Below are 10,304 nucleotides of genomic sequence, written 5' to 3'. Positions count from 1 at the left end.
ACATGTCGTTTTAATGCCGGAAAATAAATTATTTCAGCGTCAACATTTTACATTATACATAACGTTTTAAGCGTCTCTTTATAGCTGGAAAAGATATGTTTAATATTTTCCTGATAATCATCAATATAAACCTAAATATCTTGTATAACCGGGCAATTACATCTCTACATCTTTAACACGTTGACTGCCATGTCACCCAAAAGTGGGTGACAGCAAAAAATATAAATAAATGAAAATGCAACATAAAAACTATAGTAATATTTTATATCAATTCTTTGAAAAGGTAAGTTTTTGCTTAGCCTTCAAAAATCGTTGGTTTAATAAATGTTACAAACAAATTATATTAAATAAGATTGCACTAAAAAGGTGTGCTAAAAACGCTTGGCAGTCAACGTGTTAACACGTTACGTACCAAGCATTTTTAGCACAATGTTTAGTACAATCTTTTTAAAAAAAATTTGTTTATAAAATTCAACTCAAAACTTACTAACTCAAAACCTCAAAACCTTTCATACGAGATATGTTCTATGTGGCTCGAGGTTCGGCGAATCAGATCGGTCACTAGAAAACATGATAACAAATTGCTTTTTTCGTTTCTATAAATGCCCATTTCTAACATCGAAAAACTATCCTACGCCTGTGTAGAAATGTCTAGAATATCAACTATCTAAAACTATACTGAATTCTCCTACAGTTCCTTATTAGATAAGATCTGGTTGGTTGCTGTTTTGTGCTTTGTTGTTTATTCATAGCAAACAATTCTGTATAGCATGCTGGTAGCGTTTATTTTTTTACCGTTGTTCCAACATCGCGTGCTCTCAACTTATCTAACACTGATCTAACCAATTTCACAAAATTCACATTTTGACTAAATTTCTCCATCAATGTTCGACACATTGCTCGATTTTCATGCCTGTCGCTTCCAAAAATGAAAAATAAAACCTTGCCCAAGATCGAGGCGCTTTTCATGGCGAACATAGCACGCAACGATGGGCTAAACTAGCGAAACCTTGACCTCAGGCAGCAGCGGCCTAATGGAATATCGTTGCTAATGAACCTATTCCAAACGAACGAACGCCAGCCAGATGAACCGAATTTTCCCTACCAGCTGGTTGAGCTCTGGCCTTGCCAATAAGAATCCGTCACCAGTGTTCCCAAGAGACGCCATTCCGGTTGCTCGTATCATTATTTATGACCATGAAGCACGGCCAAGAAAGTGTACGTTAGTGATAATAGGCTGCCAAATTGTTTCCATTCTCTACGCTACTTTTATTGCCTTGTTTGTGCCCTGCAGTCATCAACATAGCTGTCTTAAGACTCTTGCCAACAAATTGTGCTTTTCTCTTTGTCCTTTCTTGGACATGGTTAGTCCATGGCCTTATATTTGTAAGATGGTACACGCCACTTTGTTATCTCAGAAGACATCTTTCTCTTTTCAAATAACCAAAAGCCAGTTATACTGTGACAATATTCATCCCATTGCGAAATAACCAACTCATTAGTATGCCAGGAAAGTTTCAATGCTTGAAATTCCAATTAACATTCCGACTATTCCTACTGTTCAGTTTGGTCAGACCCTAAAAATCCCAACAGTTTAGTTTGGTCCAAAACTGCATCTTACAAACATTATTTCTAATGATCTCATTTCAAAGGATTTCAACGAATTGGAATTTGGTAATTTAAATCGATTTTATTTTGCTCTGCTTTTCCATTCACTTAGCACTAAACTTCGAGATGCCCCAAAATTGACAATAAACTACGTCAGAAATGCGATTCCAACGAGGTTTTTCACGAAATCCACCCCGTTGAGGACACTTGCTTGACATACAGTCAAGGGCCTACCCTTCAGCGATTCCAAGTGCCATACTAGAGATTTATACCGTTCACACGAACTCAAACAACACAAGCGCTACATAAATAGCGCCTCAGGGTGAACACGAAAAATAAACTCATCCTCTTCCTGGCTCCCCCATGGTCCATTTTCCACCCTTGAGCCGCCATGAAGAGCCGTCCCGAGTGGGGTGAAATTATCAAAGCGAGAAAGCAGAGCCGTTCGGCCGGTTTTCCCTACGATCAAATATTCCCACAGCATATGGGAGGCCCACCTCCCACTCGACCACCCCACAAAACATCCGAAATCCGTTGACACACTAGAAGGGAGAATTAAAGCATAAAAATAAAATACAACTTACGCCAAGGCTCTGCAGCGATGGAAACCGTTTCTTCAGCGTCAGCATGTTGGTGGTGTTGGTGCCTTTTCTTTTTCTATCTTTTTCTGCTTTTTCGCCCACAAACAGCTAGCCAAACCCACCCTCAACAAGGCACCCGCTTGGGCGGTCCTTGTTCCACGTTTTATTTCTTCACTTTTTTTTCACTCTGCGTTGGAACGATGAGCTTTCACCGAGCCTTGGGGGTATCACTTTTCCGATTACTTTTCTAACTGACCCACTTCAGGCACTGGTAACGGTACCGGTTTAACTGCTCGCTTCTTAAAAGTTGTAACACTCGGCGCACCACTTTGCTGCAGAATGGCTCTTCAACACTTCATTTTCATGCCCTTTTTGGAACACCGTTTTTTCCCACCGCACACGAAAACAATAGGAGGATAAAACTGACTAAGTCGTCTTTTGGCCCTTAAAACTCAGTGAACTTTCGTTATTCAAAAACCATCCGTCGAACCACAAACCACCAGACGACTAGCAGACGACGTCAATGATCGTGCGATCATTGGAAAATTTCCCCCGAAAACTGTCTAGAGCTCGACCGGACCAGCTCAAACCGTGACCAAGTCACGGACTAGAGAACGGTTCGGTGTTTGTTGTTGTGCAAAGCGAAAGTGGGGAAAACTGTGCGATCGACTACGTGCGACGGATTCGGGAAAAAGTGTGTTTGTATGGGAGCTCGTTTAGAAACGCGAAAAGAAAAAAGAAAACGCCAACCACCAGCCAGATAGTCCCGAACGAAGACATGCCATTTGCGATGGACCGAAACCGATCCACTGGTGGTACAACATTTTCATCATACCCAAGTTGACGTATGCGTATGATGCCGGGGACGTCTGTGGACGCGAAAATACAAACATTTCGAGAGCATGCCAGAGCACGGAAATGAATTGTACGACGAGTTAAAATCGCTAAACCGGTGGGACTAGGTCGACGACAGGAAACCCCCGAAGGGGTTCGGTGTTGGCTCGGTGTAGCAGACATCCAAAAATAGCATGGAAACGGGAGAGATCGCACACGCGACGTGAAGAGAAAATGAGAGCTCGGACGCGAAGGCGGAAAGTGAAGATGACGCGAGACCTTTTAACATTATTGGAAAAGTAGAAAATTTGAAACGATGCGTTTCTAACAGCCCGTTTGTAGTGGTATCCTCCTAAATAGGCCGTGTTCGTGAAAACTTGCATTCTGCGTGGAAACTACCACTAACTCTGCGCATGGATGTTATGACGTTATGACTCGGCGGGCAACGACTTAGACGCCACTGAATGTGTTCCGTTTGCTAATGCATTTTCATAGAACAATTTTGTTTGCGTCAACATTTCACCGAAGTATAAAAACAACAAATTTGATTTGTTTAACATTAAAAAAAATTTAAATTAACGGAATTTTGCTAAAGAACACAAACTAAATAAATCTAAACGACCGTTAAGGATATGACGCCAAAGCTTTATGATTCACTTTGATGCCAATATTTACAGTTTTCTATTCAAATATTCATTTGTGTTTTCTTTTGATCATTGTCATTGCTTCATTGATGCTATATTAATTGATGCTATACTAATTAAATTAAGCACGTAATAATAACAAACTAAAATACCTTGAATTAAACTAGGTGAAATTTTCTGATAGGAACAAAACAAATTGGAAGTTAATTAAATTTTACAGTATCAAATTTACTTGAAATTATTTAAAAAAAAAAACATGGAGCTTTAAAATGGAAGGGTAGTTATAGTCATAAGATAAGTTACAGAAAAAAACACAATTTAAAACCATTTCGCATGATTCTGAGTTCATAGATGAAAACCGCACAATGGATTAAAAGTATCATTCTCAAGGATAAGCACGTCAGTACTTCGTTTGGACAGTTCAAATAAAATAACAATATGCTTTAATTAAATAATTTTGCCCTACGTGAAACAATGTAAAATCTAACGTACTATTATTTTATAAAAAGTTTTATGATCATTCAAGCAGCTATTGTCGCAATCAAACGAGTTAACAAAATAAAATGTTTTTTTTACTAACCGAAGTAATTCAAACCGAAGAAGATAAGAACCATTTTATGACAGCTTCTAAATAATTTGTATCCATTGCTATTACACTTTTATATAGTCTAAAATTGTTACTGAAGAACAAAAAAAATTTTTTTCTCTCGAGTAGTCCCTAACGTTGGAAGCAAAAATAAAAAAACTAAACCATATTTGATAATAAAACATAATAACAACTTTATACATTCTTATATTCATTCGATATCAGCAATTTACTATACTGTAAAATTTGCTATCTTTGATTGACTTGTTTTAATTTCTTTTATGTGCTACCTGCATTGTAAATGCAAAAATCTAGAAACCCCTGTAGTCCGACGCTTTCCTTTGCTTTGGAAAACTAAACGACTATTAATCCAACTTTTCTCATCCATGATCCGTTCCTTCTAGCGCAAAGTAATTGCACGAAAAGAAGCACCACATGTGGTGCCACGTGATGAATATAATTACGATTTTTCGTTGCTTTCCGTGTCACGCCGTCAGCGTGCATTAATATCAATCGCATGTGGTATGCGTGTTGGTCCCATTCACTAGTGCCACCGGTAAAAGCACTTAGTGGCCGGCGGAAAAGTTAGGATTATGGTGAAAAAAACCCCTCTTTACGTGCGATTGCCTGTGCGGTTTTGTGTACACAGCTGTGTTCCTCTCGCCAATCTTCCAACCCCAAGTTTTCCCCACATACCGAAGGAGCTTATTTTTACTGCACTTTGCATTTACTGCGTCTTAGCGCGGGCCTTTCCATTAAACGCCCATGTGCGAAGGTTGTACTCAAGACACTGGGAGCACTGGGAAGGATATATCCAGCCACATCCCGTGGCACACGACGGTCCGAGGTCGGAGACCAATAAACAGTTTAGCCGAGCGCCCTCGGGGCCGGATGGAACCATTTATATATTAACCTTTAACAACCCGTTCGTTCCGCTGTTACTTTCGCAGCCCGACCGGATCTTGCCAAGGAATATAAAACTGGTGTTAGAGTTTCGCAGCATCCAGACATAACCGGGGTGGTCGTTGTGGAGGGGCGTGAAGCACACAAAATGAAACCACGAAAGGAATGTGCTTCATCCGGCTCGCTGCTATTAGCCGAGTAGATCTCACCAAAGAAGGATGTGGGCACATAAATTCAACGTTGTGCCCGTCGTTCTCGTGTGAGTCTGTGCCAGAACATGATTTCAACCGACGGCGGCATTACGTGCGGCAGCTGACGCCGAGTGCTGTGAAAATGTGGCCCTCGCACGGTTTTAATATTTAACAAGTCTCGCTTCCGCTCGCCCCCGCACCAGAGAGCACTCCCACGTTTGCCGTTTAGTAGATTTGACAAGTGGATTTAAACAAATTTCGAATGAACTAACACACCACACACTGAATCACCGGGCGGTCGAGGACACAGGAACTTATCTGCCCCGGGGAAAGTAGATTTTTTTTTCTGTCTGGGGCAGAAGGATAAACCAATGCCGGAGGTCATTGATACGATCACTGGTAAACAAATGAAACCATATTCATCACAATTTAATCAAGGCCATGCTGCGTCATCGAAATGCAGGCGCACTGTTGTCTCCTGTTTATTGCAACAGTTTATCAAACAATCCGGCCCTCCCGTTCCCAACACACACAAATCCCGTTGATCGTCAGGAGGTGCTTGCGCAATCTCTTGTCCCGAGACAAACCGGACACTGGCAACGTCCCACGATGACGAAACGCGCGATGGAAAACTCTTCACTGTCACTCTGTCACTGAGGACGACGCGTGATCGATCGCGGGTCGCTTCCATTCGTATCCGCGCCGAGTGCGTGTAGTGACATTCATTCCCGCATCAGGTGGCGCTATTTTTGGCATCGAGCAATACCAACCGAACCAGAAACTAACCGAGTCGACCGCTCGAGCCGACGGTGTAGACGCGACGCTCGAAATCAACGGACTTTTGCGACCGTGTTTGCACGTTCATCTTTCGCAACTGAGGGTTTGATGGCCGTCCCTGCTGGCGTCCCAGCATCCCCAACGCCATGCCAAGTGGCGCACAGTGGGAAACGCAAGGGCCGCGACCACGAGCGATGGCCGGTACACACTGGTCTGTTTGCTTATGAACGGAATGGTGTAAACAAGATCCGCTCTATCGGATCATATCAATAGCGGCGGACTGCGAAGATCTACGTATTTACGACCCACCCCAGACGGGTAATTTTATATCTCTCGGTGACATAGAGCTTCACGAAAATCTAGCCCCCCCCCCCAACGTCGACCTACCCTCGGTATTAGTCATCCATCATCGGGGGTCCGTTTTCTTGCAATCAAGTGAAACAACAAATGAATTGCAAAAGCAAAGAAAATCCAGCTCGCTCACTTAGGGTCGGAAGGTATAGCTTTCGACCGGTTTCAATAGGTTGTGTTCCCATGTAAAAGATGTTTCGGGCCGCTGACTGGCATGCATGACTGATTATCCAATCAAAAATGGACTTCAATATTGATCGATAATAGTTGGAAAACATCGATGAATGTAAATATACGACAAATGCTAAATAATTTCAAACGACATTAAAGCGTGAATAAAAAAAAGAAAGTATTTTGAATCATTTTATTATTTTTAAAACCTAGATTACATTTGGCAATAATGAAGAGTTGTATTGCATTTGCTTGAAAGTAAAAATTCTACACTTTCAACATAATGTTTGCATTAAAAAAGATAGACAAATTTCATCATCAAATCAACGGCGATAAAAGAAGAAATGTCTCACAGTATCAAACAAGTTCGTTCCGCGATAAAGCTGAATGTTTCAACATATAATGAAACGTAGTTGGTTTAACGTTTCGGCCACGGCGGATTCAAATTTAATGATACAGTTGTAAAACTTTTTCTGAATTTAAAAGAAATGCTACTCTTTTTTTTATTTTAACAAAAAGTTGCAAGAGTTTTCCGTTTGTGCATGAAAAGTCGTTATTGCACCAATAACAAACATTCCAAACATCTAGCCACCGAAAACTAGGTAGACTGTTCGTTTGGAACTTTCCAACAATTTCTACATTGCTGGACAGTAAAATTTAGGATGCCTGCCTATGATTATTTCCTCATGATTTCCCACACGCACGACAGGAAATTTCAATTCATCATGAATAATGCATTCTTAATGTTTGCACAATACGGTATAAATGTCGGTCACCCCAAGCAAACAAAACAGAATGCAAACATTGTGGCAAACTGTGGCAACATGAATTTCCATTAACTTAACGACAACCACAAGACTAACTTATGTACAGGATGAACGATGAAAGTTAACGAAGAAACATGAACTACAAAGTAAAAACAAACCTTCCTCAGAGTATTTTAAAACGAACTGAACTGCTTGCCATAAAAGACATGAGCATGAACACGACGATTCTTGGGCATCTGTTTAATTAATTCATTATCGGTATCATATGAAAAACGGTTTAATTTTGGTAAACATATTTTAGCTGACTAATGGTTGAAAATAATTTACTGGAAAACTCCATATCATTTTCAAAATTCTGGGCTTCTAATAAATATATTTATACATCCATAGGGTGATCCAGGGAGACTTGATTTGATAAGTCATTATTAGAAAAAGTGCAAACATATCATATTAGTTTGTTTTAGTTTATTGCAGTTTATGTGATTTTAAAAACAATATTTTTTGACATTTTACTGACCTATTACGAATATATTCACTCCAATGTTACCAATGGCGTATTGTGTTAAAATAGTTGAAATCTTATAGCGTCCGGAGTTTGTCTTTTTAAACGATATATTTGACATAATACCTTAGAGCAGGGGTCGGCAATGTCCGGCCCGCGGGCCAAATCCGGCCCGCCAACTGATTTTATCCGGCCCGTAAGAAAATTTTAGTGGTTCATACAAAAGCCCCATCTCAACTTTTATTGGATTTGTCAGGTTTGTTTTCTTGCCAAAAATTTGATTAAAATTGTTCAACGAGCTGTTCCTGTTATATGTTTAGATCCAAAATCAAAATTCAACAAAACCAAGTATGCAAATGTTTTAAAAAGTATAATGCTAAAATTTATATAACATTATAACACTTTTAATATAACTTTACTATTTAGAAAGATGATACTCCATTAAAAAGGTTATTACTTTGAAAATATTCAGGCATCGTTTAAGGTATCCGGCCCGCGGTTTCAGTTTCCTTTGAATCATCTGGCCCTTTAGGGAAATGTATGCCGACCCCTGCCTTAGAGAAGTAGCAGGACCCAAAATCGGAGGAGCGCGCTTTCCAGGGCACATTATCCTTCAATGAAAAACGGCACTCGTGTAAATGTGAACTTGACGGCAAACGCCCACTTCCCGTTTGTCAAGCGTTTGGCAGTCTGGTTTCTGTGGCAACAAAATTTCGGAAACCCGTCTTTTAAATAAGTCTATTAACATTTCTTTTTGACAACGTTTCAATTGAATCAAGTTTCAATCCCTCACCCAGTAGATTAAATAATTACATGGAGGAAAACAACTAATAAATTTCGGCAGACACTAATCTACCAATAAAACACTGAAATATGGCATTATAAAAAATCTCCCAAATATGTCTTAAGCATTTAACATAAATTATATAAACTAGGTTCAAGGGAGAAGATAACTATAAAAATCCCAAAAGTGTTTGAGAAAGTTCCACGTTACGCAATCCGTGAGTTATGGTTTGAGATTATACACAACATAGGCTGCTATAGAGTTATGGAAGACGCAATCATATCTCAAGCAGTGGCCACACGCTCCGACTGCTAATGTCACTTCCGGCAGCTCCATCCGCAGCTAATCTAAACATTCTGCACCATATACCTCGACCACAAACATCCTTGAAGGAACCGTCCCACGCGCCGCACTAACTGATTGGCGGTTTGTAGCAGTGTTGCATAATATTTGCCATTTTATCGCTCGCTCCGGTCTGCAGGCCTAGTACTCCTGGCATTCTCACTCCTTCGCTGGCCTTACCCAAAGCTGCCATAGCACACATAAACCATGGCCAGGACGAATTATCGATGCCCATCACGAAAACCCACGAGTAGGCGAGGCCATCGTAGCCCGTCACCGTACGCTACACTACCTTCACCGGTCCACGCCTTCATGCAAAGCCCGGGTAACGATAAACGACCACTGCAGCGAGTGACCACTGCATCGGCCCAGCATGGTACGTACGCCGGGGCACTTCCGGTTGCCATCCGAACCATCCGAACCGGGGCAAATAAATTGTGTCACACCTTGCCACACTACTTCCGGTGCAGCGACACCCCAACTAGGTCACTAGGGTTACTTCCACCGCGGCAAAGGGAAGGCCAAAAAATATAACAAATGATGCAATCGAACATGGAAAGAAACCCGAACCCCTACGCTCACGGTATGCGGTAACGTGATCCTCTTCCATCAAATGGAACGAGAGCAGTGTCGGGAACAAACTCAATCATCTGCGAAGCCGAATGGCTCCGATTACGGATCGGGACGTGCCTGGCGCCAACGCAGCCGGAACTGCAGAGCAGCAAACCCTCCCCCAACCTCCCCGTGTGTATGTGTGTGATGCAAGTTTGTCGCAAAGGTCCACCCACTCAACCCGGAAGTCGACCTCCCGTTCTTCCGTTGACCGACATTCTCCAGCTGTCGGAGCAAGTGCCTTCAACTGTGTGGTTTTATTTCCCTTTTACGACCGTACCGTGCATTTCATCGCATCAATCGAATCAGACCACTATTTCTCTTTCATCACGAAAGAAATAAAGAAACCATCGCGCCACCAGCACAAACTCCCAAGCACATTTGCCAAATTATGATACGGCGGAAAACTTACAACCTGGAAAAAGTGAACGCAAACCCTGTGTCCCGCTGGCATAAGGATTGTTTCCGAAAACCCCCCCCCATTCTACATTGTAAGCTTGCGACAGCTTTTGGCACCGTTTTGGCCCGTCGAAGCGTTGGCCAAGATAAAGTTTTCTTGGCACACGCTCAAACCCCAACCGATGATCGTGGGCCCATAATGGTTGTTTCGCAACAATTGTCAAAATATTTAAACCTCCCCACTACTCGGTT

This window comes from Anopheles coustani, chromosome 3 (genome assembly GCF_943734705.1).
Source record: "Anopheles coustani chromosome 3, idAnoCousDA_361_x.2, whole genome shotgun sequence".
Lineage (NCBI taxonomy): Eukaryota > Metazoa > Arthropoda > Insecta > Diptera > Culicidae > Anopheles > Anopheles coustani.
Note: the sequence above shows the minus strand (reverse complement) of the source record.